The sequence below is a fragment of the Felis catus genome, chromosome D1 (assembly GCF_018350175.1).
Source record: "Felis catus isolate Fca126 chromosome D1, F.catus_Fca126_mat1.0, whole genome shotgun sequence".
Taxonomy (NCBI): domain Eukaryota; kingdom Metazoa; phylum Chordata; class Mammalia; order Carnivora; family Felidae; genus Felis; species Felis catus.
Genome location: NC_058377.1, coordinates 41,296,822 through 41,323,659, shown reverse-complemented (window position 1 = coordinate 41,323,659; position 26,838 = coordinate 41,296,822). Strand labels below are relative to the sequence as shown.

The following is a 26,838-nucleotide window of genomic DNA, read 5'->3' as shown; positions in this document are numbered from 1 at the left end:
CTCAGGAAGCAGACTGGGGCCCCTACACCCTGAGAGACAGAGGCACACTCCTGAGATCCTAGGCTGTTCCGGAAAGGTCCTTCAGTTAGTTGTTCACTTAAAAAAAAAAAAGGTCCCCCTTGCTCTGAACAACAAAGGCAAGTTAGGGACCTAGAGACTCTCTGACAGGGAGAGCCCCTCTGGAAAGGCAGCAGGGTAAGTTTTCGACTACATCACTTTACTGCTGACTTGTGTTCTCCAGCACGGTAGAGGTGACTAGATACAAATAGAGCGGGTGTAGGCTCTTTGAGGCAGGACTATGTTGCGTTAACCTGTATGCCCTCTGCTTCTGGAACATAATAGGCACTCATGAGTGTTTATAGAATGCATTTATGCTTGTGCAAGTCAACAAATGGGCTAATAAATGAACAAAGGTAGTTGTCTTTTTCTGTCTTGGATCTTATTGAGTATTAGTCCAAGATTATTAGAATGTTGTTACAAATCCTCTACTGTAGCACTCAAATTTACAGTAATTAAAGACTAATGCTTCCAGAATTCTCTATAGCTTCCAAATATTCTAACCATAATGGACTAAAAGCATGCATGTTTACTCAAAGTTTTAGAATAAAACACTCCACTCCCTGCTAAAAAAAAAGAAAGAAAGAAAGAAAGAAAAAAGAAAAAAAAAACAACTATGCAATTATGATGTGACCTCTAAGTGTTATTTTTCAATATCGAGACCGGGCCAGCTTCCTTGACTGTGACCACTAATAAAAAAACACTGTGTGCTACTACCTCTGGGAGCTGAAGATGTTCAACAGATTTGCAGGAGATTTTCACACTGCTGTGGCCTCTCTGCTAGCTTCCAGGAGCAGCGCTCCAATACCTTGTAATGCCATTACTGTCACTCCCAAACAAGCTCAGAAATATGTACTGAGAAATGAAATTTTCTTCAGACATTCCTTCACCGAAGCCTTCCAACTCAGAGAGACAGAAGGTTCTACCAGGCGAGTCGATTTTGTCTTAAAGGCAAATAAAAAGTTATTGGCACGAGGTTTCAAATATCGCAGGGAAAGTAATACTTGTAGCATGGCTTAAAAAAAAAAAAGGTTACTAGTTTGTTTTAGGCGCAACCTGGAGAAAACGAAAAAAACTTTCTGTGTAACTCCTTAAGCATTCTTTCATTTTTGGAGATGCCTAATCCATGTAAGTAATCTGATTACTTCTTAAAACCCAAAGGATTACTTGTAATCACTTGCCTCAAAATTCCCGTCTGAAGGTTTCAGAAATTGTGTGCCCCCGTGACTCCGACGGCAACAATATACGTGAAAGCAACACACTTAAATCGCACACAACTGCACTTGATGTTGACAGGAAAATCAAAGGTGCCGAGGTGACCTGCCCCACATACCCTGCTGTGATTCCAACAATGGGGAAAGACACCCAAAGTGGACCCAATGCTGGGCTGGAAAGCACTTCCTTCTCTCACTCACATGCCACGTCATAGTAGCATCAATTGTAGTAAGGAGGGTGTAGGAAAGAAACCTGTGAAAGGGCCAAGTAGATGCAGGTACCGATTCTGTTTCCTTCCTGAGTGGTTCATTTCCCCTCCCTGGCAGGTCTCTGGTTGGCTTCAACCTGAGGGGAACAGACTAGAATGTTTTTAGGATACTTTGGATGGTTTTGCCACCAGCTGTGCTTACCTAAGCAAAATGAATTGGTTAATTGAAGCAATTACCTGGCAGTTCAAGTCCAAACACCTCCCCATGAGAAGCAAAGGAGGATAATTTGGAGTATTTGCCAAATTAGGCTAACTGAATACATCCTGAGCACCGATTTAAAGGTTGAGTTAAAGAAGTGTGGCATTTCTGTCTTTGGGGACACAAAATCAGGCTTCACATGGGCTTACCCAGAACTGTGAGCACATGTGTATATGTTAAGAGTAAGGAAGATCTATGTACAGGAATTAAAATTCAAACACTTTTAAAAAGTACACCTGAAACTAATATAACACTATATGTTCACTATAGTGGAATTATTTTTTTTTTAATTAAAAAAACAAAAAAAAAAAGAGGCACGCCTGGGTGACTCCGTCAGCTGAGGGTCTGACTCTTGATTTTGACTCAGGTCATGATCCCAGGTCGTGGGATTGAGCCCCATGTTGGGCTCTGTGCTGAGCATGGAGTCTGCTTGGGATTCTCTCTTTCTCTTTCTCTCTCTCTCTCTCTCTCTCCCTCTCTCTCTCTGCCCCCCTCCCTGCCCCTCTCCTCTCCCTCACTCTCACTCTCTCTCTCTCAAATTAAAAAAAATAACAATGAAATAAAATGTTTTTTGAAAAAAGAAAGAGTGAGGAAGATCTAGGCTAATGGCTCTCAAATTTCAGTGAGCATCAGAGTCACCAGAAGAATTTGTGAAAACTCAAATTGCTGGGCTCCACCTCCAGAATTTCTGGTTCACCAGGTCTGGTGTAAGGCCTGGGACTGTGCATTTCTAAAAAGTTCCCAATTGATGCAAATACAGCAGGTTCAGGGACCACATTTTGAGAACCACTGAATTAGGCTTCTCTCTTTCTCTCTCTCTCTCCCCCACTGCTCAATAAGATGAAAGCAATGTGAGCCTTCGTATGGAAATTCCATTCTCTCCCATCTCTTGAAAATCCAAACTACTACTAAGATGTATTTATTCATTCAACAAGTGTTTTGTTGAACATCCATCCTATGATGCTTATCCTGGTGATAAAGAATTAAAGATCAGTCTGTATCCTTAAGAGGTTTCCAGTCTGGTGGAGAGAGGGACAACACCAGATGAAGATGAGAATGAAGTAGTGTGAAAAGTGGTACAGAAGTAAAGACCGGGTACCACTGGGAACACAGAGCTCCACTTGGACTGGAGGTCATCTGCCTCTCTGCACATAGTAGGCTTTCAGTGTATCAACGAATTATGTGCCAATTCAGCGATTGTACAAATACTATAGAGTGACCCAATCTGCCCAGTGGGAAATGTACTGAAGAAGTAGCTTGTTTCAAATTGACTCCTGAATCAGAGCCAAAAGCAAAGAACTTTTAATCACTGCAAATCTGGTTTGAATTGAGGCTGGTAGATTTTGAAATGAAAAAAAAAAAACTGAATCCTATTATCGACTCCTTGAACCTGCTACTTCCTCATAATCAGTTTTTTTTTTTTTCACTTTACTGAAAAGCAACTGTATTTGGTAAGTAGTTGTTGTTGGGTGAACGAAGGTATCAGGTATGAAAACAGATGATGTTCTTCCAGCTTCCTTTGACAAAAGCCCTGGGCAGGAGAGAGGCTGGTTCTCAGTGGCACTTGTGTTATGCAGACAGTCTGATGCAGCTCATTTCTTAAAACCTGCACTGACATCCGTGGCTAACATTTGGCCGGGTGAAATGGAACAGGCACTAGCTTGCTTAGCTGAAGTATTCAAAAAATAAGGGTAAATAGACCTTTTTGTGAATTCAAAATGAAAGGGGGGGGTCTGTGTTCCTTAATTTAAGGCAGTATGCCAATATTTATATTTAATAATACTTAGCTGATTCAATTAAGATCAAGTTAAAAAAAATCAATTGCTACTATTTGTTCATCAACCTCTTAGAAAGGCTTTTTTTTTTCCTTTTCTTTGGTTTTGGGGCTCCTTAGTTTAGGTGGATTTCTTTTTAACTTTCCTTTCTGCATTAGTCAATGAGTAAGTTAGAAGACCATGTATTTCTTCCTTTTAGCAAGTAGACAAAAGTCTCCATGTTGTGCCCAGATGATTTTTTGAAGGTATACTAGGGAAGTAAATAAAGACTGAAATAATAGGCAGCTGTGACATGTGGGCAAATTAAAAGACAGTGAGGCAAAAAAAAAAAAAAAAAAAAGACAGTGAGGCAGATAAATTCTACTTTTCTAAGATTTTATGGAACTTACAATAAATGATTACCTCATTTTTATATTACATAGCAACTTTCCCTTTTCCTTAAATTAAGACATAAAGGAATGTCTTAATTTACAAACAAGTAATGTTCCAAATGTCTGTAAGCCAGTTGTTTTAAACTTGGAATGCTTTTCCCAACAGAAATATGTTATAAATTGTGGTTAACTTGATTAGCCCACATAAGCATATTTCATTCATAACCTATCTAATGTACTGAAATATAGGGGCAGATAATAAGCACCCATAACTAATAATTTTAAAAGCAGTGATTTGTAAAACATTTTTCAAAATTATATTTTAGAGAGAGAGAGAGCTTGTGCAGTGAAGAGAGGGAGGGAGGGAGGGAGAGAGAGAGAGAGAGAGAGAGAGACAGAGAGAGAGAGAATCATAAGCAGGCTCCACGCTCAGTGCATAGCCAGATGTGGGGCTCGATCTCACAACCATGAGATCATAACCTGAGCAGAAATCAGGAGTCTGATGGTCAAATGACTAAGCCATCCAGGTGTCCCTAAAAACAGTGATTTCAAATGAAAAATTCTAAAGTTTCCTCAGGATATTTGAGGAAAAGGTTTAATGAGAGGTCAAAAGGATAGATGAAAACTTTGGTGAGGATGTTGAAGTGAGATCCTGAAACTATTAATAGCTTAGTATTTGATGACATTTGTCATTTATAGGATTATGTCAAAACATGTATCAGGTGTAGCATTAGATATCCTGTTTACATATCGACCATGGTTAGTGTTGAACTTCAGTTTAGTATAGTTTATAAGTATAGCTTATAGAGAGAGGAATGGGAAGTCCTCCTTTCTGAGGTGGTGGTAATCATTAAACAAACAACTCGAAGGGCGCCATGGTGACTTAGTCCATTAAGCATCCGACTTTGGCTCAGGTCATGATCTTGCAGTTTGTGAGTTTGAGCCCTGCATCGGACTCTGTGCTGACAGCTTGGAGCCTGGAGCCTGCTTCAGATTCTATGTCTCCCTCTCTCTGCCCCTCTCCCGCTCACACTCTGTCTCTCTGTCTCTCAAAATAATAATAATAATAAAAACATTAAAAAAAATTAAGCAAACGTCTTGAAGCATTCATTTGTAGCCCTGTGTCTGTTACATTTCTTTATATGATCATTTAATAAATGGTGATTCCCATTGGTTTCAAGATCCAAGAGAGAAGATATCTTCTACATTTTTGATAACCAATATATCCCCAGCACATAGCAGAAAGCCAATTACATAGCTATTTGAGAGTATTTTTTGAGTGAATGAATGAATGAATTGAAAAGAAAAAAAACGATTGGCCTAAAGAATATACAATTGTGTTAAAAATATAGATGTGTTGGGGGCGCTAGATGGCTCAGTTGGTTAAGCGTCTGACTTAGGCTCAGGTCATGATCTGGTGGTTCCTGAGACAGCCCTGCGTGGGGCTCTGTACTGAGCATGGAGCACTGCTTGGGATTCTTTGTCTCTCCCTCATTCTCTGCCTGTTCCTTGCTCACTCGCTCTCTCTGCCTCAAATAAATAAATAAACATTTTAAAAATATAGATGTGTTAAAAGTGAGTGTCTGAAACTACATTTATTATTACTCTCTCTGTTGTCAAAGAGGGGAGAATCATAGGGCCAAAGATAGGGATATAAAAATAAATTTCCCCAAGGATGAGAACAGTTGGTAAGACAGTTTTATTTGGTGAAAATCAAGTAGTTATGTCTGTCCAATTATGTTTGGTTGTTGTTTCAAAATAAGGGGGATTGGGATGGATCAGCCTTAGGATAGTTCAGGAGCAAAGAAGGCCCCATGCAGCGGTGTGCATACCAACGGCAGGACAGCAGGAGAATTCTGTACAGTATGCAGGTGATAGGTGGGGTGGAAACATTAACTGTAGAGAATTAAAAGAGAAAATTTAAAGAGAAAAGTCAGTCTGCTTCTTGGTATGACTATATTCCTGCAATTCTAAAAGATGTCCGTGATAAAATATTCCTCTGCAACAAGATATTTTTTTGGTGTAATTACTAAAAAATCCTGAAGTTACTGTTGTTTTAATTTGGTTACTGTTGAGTTTTAGTTTGGAGTCTGTAAGCTCCAAATTAGCACATTTTAATTACTTATCTTTTAATAAGCTTTGTAGTCTATGTGGAAGTTAATTCAGAGTACTTCTGGTTGTATACTGGGTCCCCCACAAAGGTGGCCTTGCCGGCAAATGCTTGTTTTAACAGTGAGTTCTTAAGAGTTTGGAATTATCCAAGTTCATTTCAGGTACAATTTGTACTCCTAACCCCGGAGGTACTACATATTCCTTCCTTTAAATAGCAGACTTAAAAAAGCAATGTTAACTCAGTAAGTAAAAACTTGAGGAAACAGAATTTGAGCTCTGGACTAAATTTTTTCATGCACAACATTTTCCTTAATCTGGATTTTATGGAGGGACTTTGGAGGGACTTGAAACCTACGGAAACAGATGCAAAAACGTATGCATATGTGTGTGTGTGTATTTTTAAAACAAGGTTCCATAAGTTTAATCAAAGAGATCTGTGACTCTCCCCCCCCCCCCGCAAAAATAAGAGCCACTGGGATAAAGGGTATCCAATCTATCTTTTAGATTCTTCCATGTTTTATAAGGAGGAGGAATGAGCATAGTCAAATGAAGAAACATTTTTCTATAAAGTATTTAAGTTACAATTATGGTTATATATGAAGTATATGGTATATGTTATCTTAATTATATGGTGTAATTTTGAAGGTGAATTTGAAATCTAAGGAGACTTATTTATTAAGGAAGAGCAGAAAAAGGACAAATAAATGTTCCCATCCGGTTAATATACAGATATAATGGATTGCATGAGACTGAATATCTAGAACATTGTTATTTTGCTGTATTTGAATAAAAGTCTGCCCTGCAGCTATGTGGATAAGAAGATGTCATATCACAATCATAAAATTTTAGCATGGAAGGTATAGTGATAGACTCTGAACTTTTTTCTGGCTTCTAGCACTGACTTTAAGCTCAGAAAAAACAAAACAAAACAAAACAAAACAAAAAAAAAACCCAGGTGCTTTCTTTGTCTCTAAAAGAATAATAATAGCTAAAATTTGTTGGGTGCTTAGTATATGTTGAGCACATGCTTTTATGAATTATCTCATTTATTCTATTGTTATTTTCTTAATGTTTATTTTATTTTTTATTTTTTAATGTTTTATTTATTTTTGAGACAGAGAGACAGAGCATGAGCAGGGGAGGGGCAGAGAGAGAGGGAGACAGAGAATCCAAAGCAGTCTCCAGGCTCTCAGCTGTCAGCACAGAGCCTGACGTGGGGCCGGAACTCACAAACCGCGAGATCATGACCTGAGCCAAAGTCAGATGCTTAACCAACTGAGCCACCCAGGAGCCCCTTTAATCTTTATTTTTGAGAGAGAGAGAGAGAGAGAGTGTGTGTGGGGGGGGGGGCAGAGAGAGGGAGAGACAGAATCTGAAGCAGGCTCCAGGTTCTGAGCTGTCAGCACAGAGCCCCACATGGGGATTGAACCCATAAACTGTGAGATCATGACCTGAGCTGAAGTCAGACCCTTAACTGACTGAGCCACCCAGGCACCCCCTTGTTTATTCTTATAATACTGTTACCGGATAGATACAGTTATAGGTCCTCGATTACATTTAAGGAACCGAAACTTAGGGAAGGTGACTTATCCAAGACAATGCAGGCTGAAGGTGTAAAATGAGAATTCTAACTCAGTCTCCCTCCCTCCAGGGCCTGCTCACTTAATGATCACCCTAAACTTACTCCTTGTTATGATATAACTTGAGTTTATCTGTTTTCAAAAAATTGTATTACCAGAGTTTTTTGACAGAAGCACTCAAGTTGATAAGCACCTATCCTTTGACTGAATACTTCCAGGGAAGGAAATTCCACCACTTTCCTCAGTGGACCACTGTGGTAACAAACTCATCTGTGAAGGAAACCAGTACTGAATGTTTGTAGAAGGTTAACAATAAAGTGGGCATTGTCTCAGATATCCTGCTGGACAATTACTTCCCAGATCATTGATTTTATGAACACAAAAACAAAATGGGATTAATAAGAAGAAATCTGGGCAGAATGTAAGTGATCACCAAGAGCAGCCAGTGTGTGTGTGTGTGTGTGTGTGTGTGTGTGTGTGTGTGTGTGTGTGTGTTTGCGCGCACTATGGGGCATTTTGAAAAATCATTTGACTATACCTTGATATAAATATTTCAATTGGTGGCAGATGTTTAGCCTGGGATTGCCAGAAAGTAGAGCCTGCCTGATACAAAGACTTACTGAACATACTTTCTTGGGGGGGGGGTGGTGGTCCCAGGGATGGAACCAGCAAAGGATAAAGAACCGATACAAGGTTGTGTTACCACGCTGGCCACTGCCTTAGGTGACTGGCTGCTTAATTCAGCAAGACCATTTGAGAAGATCTATGTAACACACTTCAGGATCCTTTGTCAGAGGATAAAAGGGGGAGCATTTATCCATGGGCCCCCATCTCCCATTAGTCAAAGATTTACCATAGGGTGTTTAGTCTCTCATGCTTCTTTCTGGATTTTAGTCTACACCAAAGCTTCAACCAAGAAGCCTCTGGGTGGGAGGAGAGATGTAAGAGAGGTCTAGGGCGAGGCACTGTCAGACTGTATTTGTGTGAAGCTGGCTGGAACCCACTTAGAACTGACTGCTTTTGCAGTGCCTAAAATAGACAGGTAGACTCAGAGGATTTGAAATGGTACATACGAGGTGTGATATAGAAAGTAACATTATTTTTTCAAAGATTCACAGTTTTTCACTTGCTGGCCTCCTTTCCACATCTGATATGTCATACTCATTGGGCCTAGCAGAAGAGTCTCAAGCTTTCTTTCTGTGTTCATTCTTATAATATTTAATATTTACTCATGTTGATTGTGTCAGACCTTGTGTAGGGAACTGGCAATAGAAATATAATTATGATCAAGAGATGCTCTGCTATCGTAAAGCCTACTGTATTCTCAAGTCTGTGCCTATGACAGTACTAGCACCCAGTAGGCATTTTTTAAGGAAATAAAAGAGTCTCCTAATACAATCAGTATTAAATGAGTATTAAGTACTATGGAAGTCTTAAAGGACCGGAGGGATGGCCCACTAGATAAACCACTCTATCATCCTGGTAGGAAATCTCTTACCCACTGGCTATAATGGCTTATGTCTGCCCTGGGAGTAAAGACTGTTTACTTTATTATCAATGTACTGCCTTGGGATAGGGAGGCTGAAATTTAGACAGATTTCTGTAGTTATCTGTAAGGTGCCTCCTAGGCATAAGAGAACATTCTGAGGAGCTGGAATCCGGGAGCATCACCAGCAGCAGCAGCAGCAGCAGCAGCAGCAGAAAGCGGTGGCGCCCACACCTACACATACCTGGCAGTGTTCCCAGGCAGAAGGTGGAAGATGTCCTGTCTCGTTGCCAGATCTCCTTCAACATCCCACTGGCCAAAGAACCATCAGCTGACTCCTACCCAAGATGCCTGGTTTCGGGAGCCAACTTGTCCTCGCATTCCACAGAAGCACTCAGGTGGGAAAGACACCGATTCATTAAAATTTCTGCTACACAGTTAGCTGCATTCTGTGGTCCAGGGGAAAATGCCATGCCAGAGACATATTTGTATGATAATGAAGTTTTCAATGCCTTAGGAAGATGCTGAAATAAAAATAAAATCAGAATAAAATTATTCAAATGATAACATTTGGGAGGGCAGGTAAGTCCTTCTGGCCTTGCAAGTGGTTCCCCTTCACTGCAGACCCATCATCTGGCCCTCTGTGACAATGAAGCCCGAGGTTACATCATGCCGATTACCTCCTCGAATTAGCTGATGTATGGGGACCTGTCAGTGTTCTTTAGTATTCACATTAAACTCTCAGGGCAGAGTGACCAGAGCATGCCAGTGCTTTATGGAGCAGTCAAGGCAGCGAGGCTGCTGGAGGCTTTCAAGAAGAACTTTCCACCTGTGGGGAGTAGCGGGGCCATTGTGTAGTGGCATCAGGGCAGAGGCCCCAGGCTGGGAGCTGGAAGGAAGGACAGATAAAGTCAATTGGCTCTTCAAATGAAAGGGCTCACTCTAGTGACTGAGCACAAAGCGCCCCCCCCCCCCAACAACCCCTACCTCGCTCCCCAAAGGGAATTTCATGGTTCAGAAGGAGTAAGGATTTCTTGTGGAGAATGGATCTGCAGGCCCAGCGCGCCTCTCCCCCAGGTACCAATGGTAGTGGAGTCGAAGAGAAATCGCCTGGGAGAGAGCATCTGAGGCAACTCGCCTGCTGGTGTGCTGCTTTAGGGACAGATGTGCATTGCTGTGTGTGTGGGGGAGTAGGTGGGGAGGGGGAGGCTGGTGCTAAGACTGCCTCTCTGCTTTCAGGGGAAGAAAGGCAGAAGTGCGAGGATACACAGAGCGGGACGAGCTTGGGCTCCAGGGCAGCCGCGCGTGGACGTGTGGGTGTGGTCTGGGAGTACTAGGAGAGGTGCGGGAGCAGAAGTTACTGGAACAGGCGTACTGGCAGGTTGGAGTTGCAACTCAAGCCCCAGATCAATCACTCATTCCATTCAAAGGACTTTTTTCTTTTCGACAAAAATGTTGATAAACGCTTTGGAGTCAGAGAAGGAGGTTAGAGAATGCTCCTCGTTACCTTTTTAGTCTAACCCTACTCGCTTCTCCACAGGGAATCAAAGGACCCCAAGATTCAAAAAGGTGCAAAGTAGTAAGTAGGAGCCCTGTCTGGGAAGCACATTGGGAATCAAGAGGCACAACCTTTGAGTGTTTAATCCTCACGTTACCAACTAACCTTGGGATCTTAGATAAGCCATTGTAACCTCCTTGTGCCTCAGTTTCCCCATCTGACCTCTGAGAGTATGGTGAGCTCCATCCCCGCGCCTGGCTGGGCCACTGGTCGGGCTGAAAGCGGTGTGCGTGCTCTCCCCGAAGCCGGCACCACGCTGCAGGCGAGGCAGGGAGGCACGCTGGTGTTCTCCTCGAGCCCCGAGAGACTGGTGGGGGAAGACTCGAGCTCTAAAATTAGTCCAGCTTCCAGGCCCTGCGCCGGGAGCGCCCTCCAGCTCGCCGCGCCTCTCCCACAGCCCCCTCCCCGCCCGCCCCCTCTCCCCCCTGCGCGGCGCTCCGAGATCGCGAGTCAGCCCGGACGCCGAGGCTTCTCTCCCCTTCGCCCTTTTCGCTCGCGGTTTGGGAGGAGGAGACAGCGAGAGAAAAGCGAGAGGGGGCGACGAGAGAGGGGCTTGGCTGTGCGTCGGCGTCGGCCGTGATGGGGAGCTGGGAGCAGCGAGGCGGCGAGCAGTAGCGGCGGCGGGGCGGCGGCGGCGGCACGGAGCAGACAGGAGAGCCGGCACTGCTCCCGGCAGGCTGCGCTGTGATCTGGGCTTCGGATTGGGAACTCGCGCCCCGTCCCCCTCCTCCCGCTGCCGCTCTCCTCCTCCCGGCTCCCCTCCTCCGCCTGCGAGCCCCCCGAACGCCTAGCGCCTCTGCCCGCGGCTCCAGTCCCAGAGCGCGCGCGGCGGGCACTGCGGCGGCGGCGGTCGGGTGGCCGGCTCGCTCTGGGCTGGAGCGCTCGGAGCGGAAGACCACGGAGGCAGCGCCTAGTGGAGCCGTGGATCGCCGGCGCAGGCAAGGGTGCGTGGGGATTTTAGTGTGATTATTTGGCTGCCGGGTGCACCGGCTGAAGCGCGCCTCCGGGAGCAAGCTCCAACTACCGGGTGCAAATGGGCTGCGAGGTGGGCTCGGGGAGGCGAGAGCTGGCGGAGCGCGTGGGGGAAACTTTTCACCTTGTAAAGTTCCTGCCTCGGCACGGCTCCGAGCCGCCGCCGCTGCCGCCGCCAGGAGGGAAGAGAGGTTCGGTCCTGCGGCAGTAGCCGGGAGGTTGGCATGGAGAGTTGGCTAAGTTTGGGGGTGAGGATTTGGGGAGGGCCGCGAGGGGGCTTGCAGATCGGTGCACCTATCCCTGAGTCCCCCAAGCCCCGGCTGCCGGTTGCAGGTGGATGGATGAGAGGATCCAGGCGGCTAGCCTATTAGTTAGCCGGTAGCTTTCGGGCGCAGTGGGGAGGTTCAGATGCCGATGGATGTACTTGGGCGACCCGGAGGCCAAGTTGGGTCGTTGCTGGGCAAGGTGCAGTGCGGAGCCCGGGGGGGGGGGGGGGGCGGTGCTCAGACTCCACTTTCTCCGGGGAGAGGAAGGGGTTTCTTGGACGGTTTACAGGTCGGCTCCACGCTTGAGTCCGGCTTGCGGGGGGTAGTGGGCAGGGTGAAATGTTATGAAAGGCAGCGGCTCTCGGACTAGGGCGACAGCTTTTTAACAGAGTGGCTGGGTGGGAGGATTTTTCCTGCTACCTTCACAGGGAGAGGGAAACAGAGCGCCTGGGGAGAGTGCATGATTTTTGGCGGGCGGGCGGGCTTGCACGCGAGTAGGTTGCTTGTCTTTGAAAAGAAAGCTGCGCGGGTCCGAGGGTACGGGGGTGCGTTGCCTTCTTCCTTGTGTCGGCAGGCGGGAACGCGACGGCGCGCCAGCTCCGCGCTGGGGGCCCCTTGCCGGGCGGGTGTGGACGGTCCCCTTAACCAGGACGAGAGTGGGTGAGGGGGCCGGGGTAGGGGCGGAGGGGAGCGGCCGGGAGGCGGCGGAGACGGCCGGGACTGTCTTCGCGCGGCGCGCCGTGCGCGCCAGGATTCCGCCAGTGGGGGTCGCTGAGCTAAAGTGCATCAGGCCCCCGGGCGTGCGCAGGGCTGCGAGCCCGGGTATTTTTAGCGGTGCCGTGGTCTAGTCCTCCCTCCTCTCTCCCGCTGACTTTGGTCGCGCGTGTTTTCCGAAATGGTTAAACATTGACCTCGATTAGGCTTCGCGGAAAGCAACTTTTATTGTGCAGTTTCCCCTGCTCCGCTGTCGTGGGCGGCGGCGCGCTTGGGGCTGAGATGCGGGGGTGGCGGGAGTTTGTCTGAGAGCTGGGGGGAGCCTCTAGGGTAGCCTGCGACAAGAGGAAAGGGGGGCGCCCCGGACGTGTGTGTGTGGTGGTGGTGGCGGCATCCTGCGGCTGCAGCTCCTCGCAATAATGGGGGCCAACTAGGCAGTGGAAGGGTTCCCTGAATGGATACGAGGAGAGAGCGAGGCTGCGGTGACCGGGTGAGGTCGCCTTTGGGGGGGCTACGAGAGGCTTCCCGGCGGGAGAGGCGCCTGCGGCCCGGAGCGTGGGCGGTCGGCGGCGGTGGTCGGTAGTGGCGGCGGCGGCCGGCGCCTGGCGAACTCGGCTCGCCTTGGTGACCAGCCCGGTCTCCCACCGCCGCGCGCCGACCGGGACTCCGCTTCTGGTTTGGGCGAACCTGCAGCAGCCGCGGCGGGAGGAAGGGAAGCGCGGACCGCGCAAATGATTGAAGACTCTTTTCTCCTCCCCGGCCCTCCTCCCGCTCCTCCCCGCCCCCAGACTCCGGCGCGTTTGTTTTCCAAGTTGGATCCCACTTCCATTTACAAGTGTCAGACGAACCCGCGCGAACCTCCCCCACTCACCCCGGCCCCAGCCAGACGGGAGAAGGGGCGGGGGGCGAGCCGTCTCCTCAGCGCTGGGGGCTGCTCGATGCTCCCACCGAGGGCTTGGCCAGCCCGGGCTCACATCGGAGGGTCCTTGTTAAGAAGATACACATAAACACGAAACCCAGACCGTTCCTGGCCACTTTGTATTCCGTCGCTTTTCTCTTCCTAGCTTCGGACGTATTAATTTTCTGGCCCCAACGCTTGTTTTTTCAAAGGCGAGTCGCGGGCGGTGGGAGGAAGGGGGCGGGGGAGCAGGCCGACCAGTTCATCACGGTGGATTTGTGCTTCTGGCTTTGTTGCTAGGATTAGATTCTCTGATTGCGCCCCGGCCGAGTTAAAATAGATGCGGAGACTGAGAACCGGCCAGAAAGACTGCAGACGACTTTGCCTGTGATCCAGGCGGCAAGTTCAGGTGGTGGAACGGGGAAGCCCGCCATCTAGGAATTGAGGACTGAGGTGCCCCCTTGCCGGTGTCGATCAAAGAGAGCCCAGATTTTGGCCCTACCTTCAGGCACTGAACTTCTCTTAACGTTTACCAAATGCTTGAATGATGTTATGGTTTGTGACGTGAAGATTTGAAACTGAGAAGCGTAGGAAGGGAGGGAGGGGCTGGAGGTGAAAGAAAGGGGGGAGAAGAGGTTGAGAGATGGAGATTCTGCAGAATCCTGGAAATTGCACAGAGCCAACTGCTTCTGCTTGCCTTTTCTTTTCTTTTCTTTTCTTTTCTTTTCTTTTCTTTTCTTTTCTTTTCTTTTCTTTTCTTTTCTTTTCTTTTCTTTTCTTTTTTTCCCTTTTCTCTTATTCCTAAATTGAAGCAGTTAAGCATCGAGAGAATAAAGAACAGCCAAGAAAACCAGGGCGCCAAGAGACAAAGACAAAAAATGCATAATAACTTTAGCTTTGATGTGCCTTTTTCCCCTCTAATAGGATTCCGGGGGGGGAAGGGTTTTTTAACATTTTACAAGGAGAAAAGTTGTCTCTTAGAATTAAACCGAATGCTGATATTTAATCATGAATCCTTGTGGTTGTCTTTTTGTAACTTAGACAATGAATAGTGCTGGGGCCAGTTTCAATGCACAGTGCACTGGGATGAGAAAGTTCCCAGAACTGTCCAGTTATAATGTCTTCATATCTTAACCACACAGAGAACTCCACGTGAACGGCAGGCAGCTGGCTCAGAGATCAGAAATCAGTCGCTGCTGGGCTGGGTCCATCCCTTGTAGCTGCAGGATTTTCACAGCCAGTGTTTGTTGACCAGTGACTGGCTGTCAGCCCCCCACCCCGCTTTTTTCTCCCACATTTTATTTATTTTGGTTCTTGGCGGAGTCATTTTGGGAATTCTTTTAAATAGGACCCAGTGTATCTGTTAACTAGCAATTACAGTTATGCTGAGCTCCTCAGAAATGAAATGAGTAGCAATAAGCAGGGTGGATGCCCACTGACCTGTATGCTCTATGGTTATTTTGCCAGCTCACAGCTTTTTGTAAAGCGGCAGCTCTTCAGGCTGCTCACAGAAGAACATTTTGATGTGTCAGGTTATGTTATCCTTGCTTTCTTCATATGCTGCAGAATGACCTGCTGTAATCTGGCTGATGAATTATGTCAAATAGAAAGAAGTAGGCAATTACTGGTGAGGAGAGAAAATTTAGTCATTACCAGCTGGTCCTAGGAGTGCTCCCAGTGGCTCTTGTTGTGTTGTTCTGCTATATTTATAGCTCACAATGCAAATAGGACCATTTGTGGAGTTGGGTGTGGCATTCGATGATACCCCACATCTGTCCGCTTAACTAGTGGGTGGGCTTTACCTCTGGGCCAAGAGGGAAAGGATAGTATTTGGGGTGTTTGATTTCTTCCATTGTGGGTCATTCTTAGGCTCCTTCCTTGGGCAGGAGCTTTGAGTGGGGAATCATCTGATGGGATCAGGTGGGCTGGGCCATTTGGATTGATTTCCTTTGATTGCTGGGGAAGGGCTATTGATGAACCTTTGTCTTTGCTGATTGTGAGAAACACCAAGGAGGAATAGAAATTTAAAAGAAGGGATGTGACAGACCTAGAAGGAGGGCCTTGTCTCCTGTCCAGTCCTTCCTGCAGAGAAGAGAGCCCCTGATTTCCACTAATGTTAAAAGTGTTAAAGGAAGAAACGTGTATATTGCTTTGCGTATTGATTAAATTTTCTGAAATAGTTTTCAGTCTCTAAACGTTGAAGATATCATTATGAGGATTTTTCTGCCCAGTTATGGGGGTTGGGTCTTTGTTTTGTGTTTGTCCTTTTGATAGATACTTGCTGCTTAGGTGACTTCCTGGGCAAAGACCTTGAGGGTACGTATCTTTCTAGGTTTGGCCAACTTCATTCTACAAGCTTCTTAAACTCACTGATTTTCAGTCAGTTGAAGAATATCTACTTCTTTAATAAAGCTCTTCTCTTTCTTTGTTTACATTGCCTCCTTTTCCCCAAATTTCTTTCTTTCTTCCTAAAATTTCTAATAATTTTAGGACAGCTTGCCTTTCCTTAAATAAATAAAAATAAAAAAGATTCAGTGTAATGCCACAGGTTGAATTTACTGAGAACATATTTGACACTTGTCTAGTGGCTTCCAGCCAGTTTCTGGTCTACCAAAATAGTCTGTCAGTTACGTGTAACAGTGACAAATGACCATTCTAGTGGCTCTGGATTGGAATGGCACTCCCAGGTTAGTCTTCATTTTAGCTTGTTCTAGGATTGAGATATATTTGTATGAAATAGAAGGGTTGGAATTTGAGAATGGATTTACTGGCATGATGCTGGTCAGAGAAAATAGAGAACACATTTCAAAACGGAATGATCCAACTCCTTGTATAATCAAAGTGTGTTACTTCCCTCACTGGGTGGATGTGTGTGATTTTAGAGGCCTGGGAGGAGGCCTGGGGAGGGTTGCGGGATTGTCCTCCCTTAGATTATGTTTTATGAGAGTGTTGCCTTGTCTGGGCAGAAAAGTCTTGCAGGGGATATTGAGAGGGATCCTAGAAGAGATTTTGGTATTTCACCTTTTTGAACTTTCAGGCTTCCCAGACTGGATGACAGCCTCTATTTAATAAAGGAAATTTGTTTAATTAACTTTTGCTCTTGTATATCTTATATTTTACCCCTTTGTGTTTATTCTGTGAGGTCACATAGAATTTAAAGTCCTTTCCTTTATTTTTCCTTAACTTTTCTTTTTTCTTTTTCCTGTTTTCTTTTTCTTTTTTTCTTTTCTCTCTTCAAAAAGTTCATTTCTTTTGCGTCCGAGTCTTGATTTTGGTTCAGGTCATGATCTGAGGATCCTGAAGTTCCTGAGATCAGCCCCATGTTTGTGGGGGCTCGTGCTGACAGTGGGCAGCCTGCTTGGCATTCTCTCTCTCTCTCTCTCTCTCTCTTTGCCCCTCTCCCGCTTGAACTCTGTCTCAAAATAAATAAACATTAAAAAATACATTTGTTTTAACTTTCTTTTCAGTATATTTACTCAATCTACCTCCCTTTACAAGGCAGTGGGCAGGATTCAGATATATCCTTCGTAAAAGTAAAATATACCCTTTGCTTCCAAAGGATAGATACCCATGTATGCAAACTAGAAATCAACACATGGCCATGTTTGTTAATTGACAAAGAGTGTCACTGAACAGGGTCCTAGAGGATGAGGGAGAGATTAATATGAGCTGAAGTAAACTTTTAGGAGGAATATAAAGTGAATATAATCCACTTTAGTAATTCTTAGTGAAACCTAATATGGGCAAGATATTACAAAATTAATTCTTTCATTTCTTTAGGACAGGGCTCCTTCTCTGGAAGAACATACTAACAGAATAGGTCAAATAGGCTGTTGGAATGTTATTCAGTATTTTGGGAAGGTACCGGGAATTTATTCAGGCCTTTTTCTTCATTATCCTTTTGTGCCCCCCCCCCAACTTCAAAGAGGACCCTTAGGTGTTTTAATTGTGTCTGGGAGCCTGCCTGCAGGTGCATGGGCATGCCCCCACTTCCTCTCCTGCATATACACACGGGCTCTCTAGTGGTTGTATCACCAATTCTGGGATTTTTAGTGGACTATTGGAAGTATCTAAAAAGTATCCATGTAAATAAGCTACCTTTTAGGAGACCCTTTAAAGTAGCATTCATTTTCATAAAATTTAATGGGTTGTTCCTGGCACTACCTATTATTATTCATAGATGACTCCTTGAGGCCTCTCACACCACCCAGCGCTCCCCAAAGTAGTCCTAAAGCAGTTCTCAGCCTTGACTGCACTTTAGAATCCCCCAAAAGCTCTGACAACCACTGTGCACAAGCTGCATCCAGGCCATTTAAATCAGAATCTCTAGGGGTAGGGTCCAGGCATCAGTATCTTTTAAAGCCTCCCAGCAGATTTCATGGGGTAGCCTCCCTGGAGAAACTCCACTCTAACGGTTGTGTCTCAGGTATGGAGTTCAACTCTTGGCCAGAGCTCCTGGACCTCAGGGAATTTGAATGAAAACCAAGAACACTTGTGGTCTTCATTCTCCTGCTGGGAATGTAGCCCCTGAGAATCTATGCTGAGCGTAAGTGGAGCAGGCCTGGCCCTGAAGGAAGTAGCTAGAGGTTCAGGGCCTCCAACCTCCAGCATGTTTTGGTTCCCAGTTTGCCCGTGGGTAACACTCCTGTTGCTAATGTGGGTTTATCCTCCATTTCACTCTGCTTTGTCTCAGTTCCTTCTCCGGATGGTAATCACAGCTGGTCCAGGAGCTGATAAATGACATTTCGAAGGCTTCAAACATCTCCAGGAATAAAAATTCTTCCCCCTTCCATATTGGACTCTGGCTCTGGGGTCTGCTTTTATGTACTTCTGAATTCAGGGGATGAATTTAATGTAATCCATTGGTGTTTGCTCAATTCTCTTTTTATTAGTAGGGATTACAAGAGATGCGTTGCATTAAAATAAAAAATGAATCATGTCCTCCAGGAACTTACAGTCTACTTGTGGCTAAAGATGTGTACACCTAAGGAACAAACATTTTTAATGTGGGAGGTTGAAGGAAACCTACCAAGTTTAGCAGGCATGCTCCTGGCACATGCTCGGAAGAAACTTCATTCCTACAGTCTGATGTTCTTGGCATATTCTTAGTTCTCTGTTTTCCTCTGAGGCTTCGTTAGGAATCTCAGAGTTAGCTTTGGCACAGAGAACTCTGAGGTGTTCTGTTCTTTAGGAATTCAGCATTCAGCTCTGTTACTCACTTTATAACATTAAAAAAAAAAAAAAGGTAAATAGTATGCATGCTAATGCTGGCTTCCAGAACATGAGTGAAAAGGCTAGAGCCTTGGATGTTCAGCATGACTTGCTGATATCTGTACTTTGCAGGGCAGTTGCAGATAATATTTCGGTTATTCTTTATTTCTTTTCTTTTGTTGAGATGTCAGAGATAAGCCCAGCCATTGAATGAGGCACAGATATGAAAGGTTAACTGGAAGTTTAATTGTAACTTCAGGACTTCAACTAGATGAAATTCCAAATAATCTGATAAAAATTATAGCCTTTCAGGACCGGGGAAGGTTAAAAAGTGAGCACGATGGAGCAGAGATTATGTTTCACATTTTGAAAGAAACCCCAAATTATTAATGCTACTAAATATCATTGAACATTACTTAACACTTATGAACATCTGAAAGCATGCCAGATAATACAGATTAAATCTAGTGACAAATGTGCTTAATGACAGTGTAAATATCATTTTTTTCTACCAGATAAACATGGTGTGTGTGTGCCCACGTGTGTGTGTGTTGTTCTTCAAAGGCAGAATGAGACTGCATCTTTTTTTTTTAAGTTTACTTGTTTATTTTGAGAGAGACAAAGATAGTGCAAGTTGGAGAAGGGCAGAGAGAGAGAACCCCAAGCAGGCTCTGCACCACCAGCACAGAGCCTGATGTGGGGCTCACACCCATGAAGCCATGAGATGATGACCCCGGCTGAAAACAAGGGTCAGACACTCAACCGACTGAGCCATGTAGGCATCCCAATAGATTATATCTTGGAAGAAGTGGTAGAGGGGTACGTTGGTCTTTTCTGAAACCTAGACCGTCTATTACAAATGACATTTTGTTGATTTTTTTAAGTCTCTAAGTGTATGATTAATAGTTTGGACATCTGAAAAAAACTATTTTGGGCATCTGAAATCTGTTTCTAAAGCTGCAGTTTAAAATGTTGTGTTTGGCTCTAAGTGGTGGCCAAATGATGGCAGTTGGTTCTGTGATTGGTGGAGGGGAGTGTTGTGTGATTCATGTGGTTATAGTTCCATGCCAGGCCAGGGTTTATGGCTACGGTTTCATAGGATTGGCCTGGGTGTAGAGACTCTTAGTGGAAAGAAATGTACACAGGAAAGTGAGCCACATACAGATAGATGACCTTAATGTTGCTAGAGTTATGGACAAAGTGGGGTGTGCATCGTTTCTACATTTCCAAAAAAAAAAAAGTTTCATAATAACAGTTTCAATCAGATGAATCAGAATTCAGAAGTGTGTAGTAATCTCCTTTGAGAATTTGGTACCTATCTGATAGGACTGTAAAGGCATTTCAGAATGTCAATTAAATGGAAAAATATGCCTGGAATTGAATATAATTAAGAAATGTTGAAGTCTGGTGTCTACATATTCAGACACTGTAGTAGATGGTTTAATTAGTGAACCAGGATTTGGATTTATTGACAGAAGGTCTCTTTCTCATGGCATGTTTCACTCATTAAAAGCTCATAATGTCTTGGATCTTTTTAGCTGTTGGAACTTGATCGTTTGCCATTTTGTGCTTCTTGACTTCAGTGATGTGTGCTTTTTTTTGACTTTGCAACTGATTAGGATGATTTCGCTTCTCCCATTGATGCCCATCCCCATGGAGTGAGCCCATGATATTTTCTAACATTATGAAGTGTCACCAAAACATCAGGCAGGGCTTTGTACCTATGAAAAACAAGGAATGGGAAATGAAACTAATAGTGGAATTTTTGCTCTAGCAGTTTAAAAGTAGTTTGTGAGATTAATTTCTTCTTTGTAACTGTTAGCCCTTCACTGTATTTATCTGATTGCAGAGTTTACAACCTACATTTCTCAGTGTGCTTTTCAGTTTTATGGTTGATGGGTTACTGGTAAAATGATTTTTACTCCAGATTGTTGGCATGGAAAAGTTTCTAATCATATAAGAGATTGGGAATTGTTTTTTTTTTATTTACTTTTTTATTATGAGAGGGAGAGAGAGTACACACACAAGCAGGAGAGTGGGGTAGAGAGAGAGAGAGACAGAGGGAGAGAGAGTCTCAAACAGGCTCCATGTTCAGGTGGGGCCTGATGTGGGGCTCAATCCCATGATGCTGGGATCATGACCTGAGCCGAAATCAGGAGTAAGACACTCAACTGACTGAGCCACCCTGGTGCCCCATTTCTTTTTAAATATACTTGTAGGATATATTTCTTTTGGAACTGCATTTGATAATTATAAATGCTTGAAAGTACCACAATTAGTAAAGAAATAACTTGGGAATGTTAACAAGGGAAGATGCGAGAAACACAGCTCACCAAATCCTTGAGGATTTGTCACTACCTGTTTATAATTTTAATTTTAGCTGTTTCTTGTAATGGTCTTAATGTGAACAGCTAGTTTCATAAGATTGCTTAATTCCTTGTCTTCCTAGGTACATTTCCGTAACTAGGAGCTTAAAAATACCCTATCATTCCATCTTTCTTGTAGATGTAGCAGCGCCTTCGTTGTCTGGGTGATCTAAGTACACGTTACGCTGTTAGTCTTTCTGAAGGCCTATGTCAGTTCTTCAAGTCCACACTGTTGTTGGCAAGAATGTATTGAGTGCTCTAATGACCTGGGACTGATTTTGTCTGAAGCATATTTAAAAAAGTGTGGTGCCTGACCCTTGAAAAGTTGGCTTTCTCAACTGGATGATGTTTACCCAGGTAGGCCCAGAAATGGACAGAACACATGGGTGCTCTAAGTCAGAAAGACCACACAGCATCTTTTATTAGGTTGAAGTGACCTCATCTGCTTGGAACAGCCTGGATTAACAATGAGACATAATCCCTCATTTACATTCAGAAGGCAACTCCCACAATGAGGAAATTATGCAATGTAGGCAACGGATTGGGAAGTGTAAGATGAAAACATATTATATTGCCGAATCAATTTCCTAGATCTTCCTGAATTATCCAGTAATTGGATAATCTTCTTTTCCTTTGGAAGGTGTAGATTTCTGTATGGGTAATTATTTATGTTCGTCACTTTATAGCCAAGTTTTATTCAGTAGTGCACACAGTCTGTTCAGTTTATACTCTCTATATTTCTGTTAAGTAGGTAGGATTAATAACATATTATACTCCCTCTTCAAAGAGAGAGAGGGAGATACAGGTATTTTATGATATGCCATTTTCCTACAGCTCATCAGTGGTTATTATAATAATCAAGGTGAATAAGCCTAGATTGCTCTTATACAATAGATACGTTTTTAAACATGAGTGCAAATCATATTTTTCAAAGCAAATCACATTTTAAATGCATTCAATTAGGGAAAACTCACTATTTAAGCAGATCCCGGGGCACATTATCTTATACGAACATTTTGTTTCTCCTTAATTTGCCTTTTTTTTTTTACTTTAAATTTTTGTATATCAAATTCCTTGGAGGCAGGAGTTGTCCACATATGAGAAGTATATTTTATTTCAAATATGTGATGGTCTGAAAATTATAGTGTGACCTTTTCCTTCAGCACTACTTTGAGGTGAGGGATCCAATGAGAAGCCAGAGGGACAAGAGAGGAATGGGACAGAGTTAGGATAGAAAAGCCCACCTCATTTATGGAGAGGTTGAGGAAATGGTAAAGCTGAAGAGTTCTGGGGCCATTCCTACCCAGGATTACACTTCTGATAGTATCAGCTGTTTCATGAAGATACGAAATAAGGATCACTCCTTGTCCCAGACTTTGGAACGTCCAGAAAAGTATCTCCTTGTTGCTCAAGGCTTGTAACTTTCTACTGTCCACCTTCTTACCTTGTGCTCTCCTTGGTGCTTGTCGGCCCCTTTATATGTGCCCACCCTGCCCAACCCAGGTAGTCACTAGTCGGAGCCCTGTGAGCCCACTGCCATCTTGCAGATTGGATTAAACCTTACCTCCTGTATTGCTTTTCCACATCTCTGCACTCACGTCCCCACTACAGTTTGTATTACTGTTGTGGCACCTAATACCGTCTGCCTTGTGATGAAATTACCTGTGGTGGTATCTCTTCCCCACCATATACCATCATTCCCTGGGCTGAGGAGCATAACATAGTCTTTAACCCCCACTCTTATTATTGCTGGATGTTTGAGGTCCATATAATATGTTTGAGGTCCACATTTTCTACTGAAAAGTAAGATTGTCCAGGCATAGACACCCAGGTTCTTGGTTGGCTGACCTGTCAAAGCTGTGGCTCTTTCCTGTGTCTGTCTCTCTTGTCTCTCTTACCTTCCCTTCCCTCCTCTCCTTTCCTCTCCTCCCCTCCCCTCTCCTGTCTTTATATTGAGAGAGAGAGAGAGTGTACACAGCAGTGGCAGAGAGAGAGAGGGTGAGAGAGCACTGTGAGCATGGAGACTGATACGGTGCTCGAACCCACAAACTGTGAGATCATTACCTGAGCTGAAACCAAGAATCTGCTGCTCAACTGCCCAAGCCACCCAGGTGCCCCTCTTTCCTGTACGTTTTTAATGAGTGTGGCGAATACACCAAAAAGGCATGTTAGATACATCCAGATATCTGGTCACCTTTCAGTAGCACCACTTTGTTTTCAAGGAGGTCTTGATAGAGGAATTTTTACGTAATGATACATACGCATGGAAATTAATGTTCATGAAGGTAAAATACACTGGGAGGTGTGAGCACATTTCAGTTTTAAGCCTTTTCTGTCTTAGAAAAGCATAAAATACATACATACATAAGAATGTTGTTATTACAGGCATCCTTGGAGTCTTTCTAATTTGTATTTAAAAAATCAAGTCATTTGTAGACACTTGTGCTATAAATATTGTTATACTAAACTACAGTTAACACACTATTCTGGTGTATACTAAGACATGAAGGTTCCCAAGGGTACTGTTTACTCAGTTCTGACCTTTGTGGGCAAGAGAATCTTGCTTTAAAGCATTGGATTTACAGTGTCAGGCACATAGTGTGTATAAATGAATGTATGAAATTACCTGGCACATAGTAATAAAATAGATTAAAATGCAAGTCTTGTTAAATTTCAAATACCGGGGCGCCTGGGTGTCTCAGTCAGTTGAGCGTCTGACTTCGGCTCAGGTCATGATCTCACAATGCATGAGTTTGAGCCCCACATAGGGCTCTGTGCTTACAGCTCAGAGCCTGGAGACTGTTTCAGATTCTGTGTCTCTGTCTCTCTCTGCCCCTCCCCCACTCATGCTCTGTCCCCCTCTGTCTCAAAAATAAATAAACATTAAAAAAAATCACATTAAAATAAATAAATAAATAAATAAATAAATAAATAAATTCCAAATATCTACTTTTTGTTTTTGTTTTTTCCCCCTGTTATATTGCAGTAAAGCATTATTTGAGGGGCAGGCTGGTAAAATCAGCAGGTGAACAGGTGTGTGTTTTGGGATTGTCACGTATAAAAAATGCTCAATTACTATTTCTTGAATGAATGGAAATTGGAAAAGGCCGTGTCTGTCTTTTAGACACTTTGTCATTCTGTGAGCTTAACAAACAAAATCTCATTAACACCAAATCCACGGGAGCATGAGAAGTGTGTAATGCTCTTAATTTCTTATTAAGTGATTTGTGTTTATTGAAAATTGGCTTGAAGGTACACTGAACATAATTCATAATATTGGATATAGGTGGGCCTAGATTCTTGAATCTTTTCCACACTTAGAATGTGCTCTCACAGTTCAGTATTGAAATAGTGGGTGAGAAGAGTGATATCTTATTTCTGGAAGGATTTACTGAAATGAGAAGGTGACGAGTTAGACTTTGGAGACCCTTTTCTTATGCTCCTGTGTCTTTTAGGTTTGTGTGATTATTCCAGGCCTTTATTTCTCCAGGCACACTTTGTATGTACGTGTCTACAAGCAGATGAGAGAGAGCGAGGGCACTTAGGGGCTGGTGGAGGCAAATGTGAATCCCGTTTTTTCCCTATTAACTCATGAGGCCTGCTGGGTAGCAGCAGGCATTACCAGACATTTAATTGTGTGCTAGGTAAGGCTGGCACAACTCCAGCATCATGGTGGAGCAAGAATTACACTAATCAGCTGGGATATACTGCATATATTGATTAGAGTTGGATTTTGTTATGCAAAAAAAAAAAAAATCCTTACAAATAGTGGGAAAGTAATTGAGAGTAATTAAAAAGGCAGAGAGTTAATTCACAGTTCTTTAGTTGAAAAGGCATTTTGATCCTTTGCTTCCATGCAGATTTCTGGGCAGGCCGGAGCAGTCTGAGCGCTGAGTCTAAATGGTGTGATCGCTGTCACCACTGAACTGGAAAGAGAGTAAATGGGCAGGCTGCAGAGATGAATCACTGGCGACCAGGTTCCAGCAGTTTCTTCATGGTGGCTCTTTGCTGCTGGAAGCTTTCTTCTTTGTGTGGGTCTGGGGGCTTTTCATTTCTTTTTCTTGGCCTCACTAATAGCTTTTAGTTATTATTAATATCCCTGATGGGAACTGAATTGGGACCCCAGTATCCTTGTGAACACTGGTGAGAACATTAAACTGTGCTGGAATTACCTGGGACACCAGCATGTTTTGTCAGTGGCTTCTCTCCTTCCCCCAACTGAGAAGGCTTTGTAGCCATTTGATGTCATGGAAAACGCTTCATCTGTGAAATGATGACCTAGATGGAATGGTATATTTTCACACTCTTTCTTGCCTCCTGGACCCTTGAACTCATGGACAGTGCCTGCCACACAACATTTGCTTCATGAATATTTGCTGAATGGATAAATGAATGAGATGCGTAGATTTTCGATGCTGGACTGATTTAGCATCTTTGGGTGAAGTTCTAGGTGGTGGCTGGTAGAGTTCCAAGAGTCATTATGATCTGAGATCCTAAATAACCCATAGGAAAGGGGAAATGTCAGGGGGAAAAGAAAATGGCTAAGATCTAGTAAACATCTACTGCATCAGGCTTTTTGTATATATACTTTTATCCCAGCGTTGACTGTGTCCTAACAGGTGGATGTTAGCATCAATATTTCATAGGTGACAAAGATGTGGTTAGGAATTGAACCAAGGTCATGGAGCTTAATTGGCAAGACCGGGATTGGAACCCACAGCTCTTGTCCTCAACCAGAGTTCCTCAAATGTAGCCACACAAATCCTTGTACTAAAAGAGGAGGATGGTCTCCTACTCTCAGAGCTTGGTAGTAGGGTGCAAAGATAGACCATAGATATCAGTCAGATTTCTTTGAGGGCAAGTATTTTTTCTAACAATTTATGTGACTTTTACAGTCTGTTCATAATGTCTTTATTTCAACGTGAAATAATATTTTAAATCATTTAGTTATCAATATACTTAAATTTTCTACCCCAAATCTTTAATCAAAATTGATACACCTAAAAGTTGTTCCAAGTATATCCTCTGGGACATCCTTAGAATTTCCATGTAGAGAGAACCAGAGGTGGCAAGTATATTGGAAGAGGGACTGGGGAACCTATTGTGAAGTTTTGTTTCCATAGCAAGTAGAGATTTTACTTCCATTGCATGCTTATTTGCCAGGGCCTAGGCTGTTAGAGATGGGAAGGTGCTAAAACTCCCCGTTTATTCAGGAACTTGAGGACCAGTGATGTAACTGCTCTTAATCCAAGTTTGAGGAGAAGCCCAGAGCCTTATTGCCCTGCATTATTTGGGTAATAATACGGACGACAATGACAAACACTATGCATATGGTTAACTACAAAGGGCTGTTTTATGATCCCAGTTTTACTGTAGGGATAATCAAGTGTATGGGAGAAACTTGAAAAAAGGAAAATGTGGATAAAGAATCCTGAAAAACAGAACACTTCCAGGCTTCCTGCTGGTCAGTAAGCATTGAGTCGATAGAGTATTGAAAAGAAGTTCTTGACAATGTTAGTAACTTACTAACTGTAAATTTGTTTATTTACAGTTTCTTCATGAGTTTTTGTATTTGTTAATAACTAACATTGAGGAGAGGCTTATGCATATTACCTCATTTATCCCCAACAACTCTGTGAGGCAAGAGCCATTATTCTTATTTTTTTTAAATAAAGTTTACTTATTTATTTTGAGAGGGAGAGAGCAAGTGGGGGAGGGACAGAGAGAGAGAGAGAGAGAGAGAGAGAGAGAGAGCGAGAATCCCAAGCAGGCTCCTCACTGTCTGTGCAG

General features: G+C 43.7%; 1 protein-coding gene and 1 long non-coding RNA gene across 9 annotated transcripts in view; one reads left to right on the top strand and one right to left on the bottom strand.

Moving 5' to 3' along the window:
• Nucleotides 1-5,335: 5,335 nt before the first annotated feature.
• LOC123380443 lies at nt 5,336-10,005 on the bottom strand. The gene is made up of 3 exons (XR_006586204.1): nt 9,744-10,005; nt 9,308-9,587; nt 5,336-5,781 (listed from the first exon to the last, which is right to left on the bottom strand). It is a non-coding gene; the product is annotated as an uncharacterized LOC123380443 (long non-coding RNA).
• A 1,444-nt stretch (nt 10,006-11,449) lies between these two features.
• The window catches only part of FAT3 (FAT atypical cadherin 3), a 669,818-nt gene continuing 654,429 nt past the window's right edge, over nt 11,450-26,838 (top strand). For all 8 annotated transcript variants that reach the window (XM_011286534.4, XM_019811654.3, XM_019811655.3 and 5 more), the window contains exon 1: nt 11,450-11,565. The gene's annotated coding sequence lies outside the window, so the exon portion shown is untranslated. The remainder of the gene's footprint in view (nt 11,566-26,838) is intronic.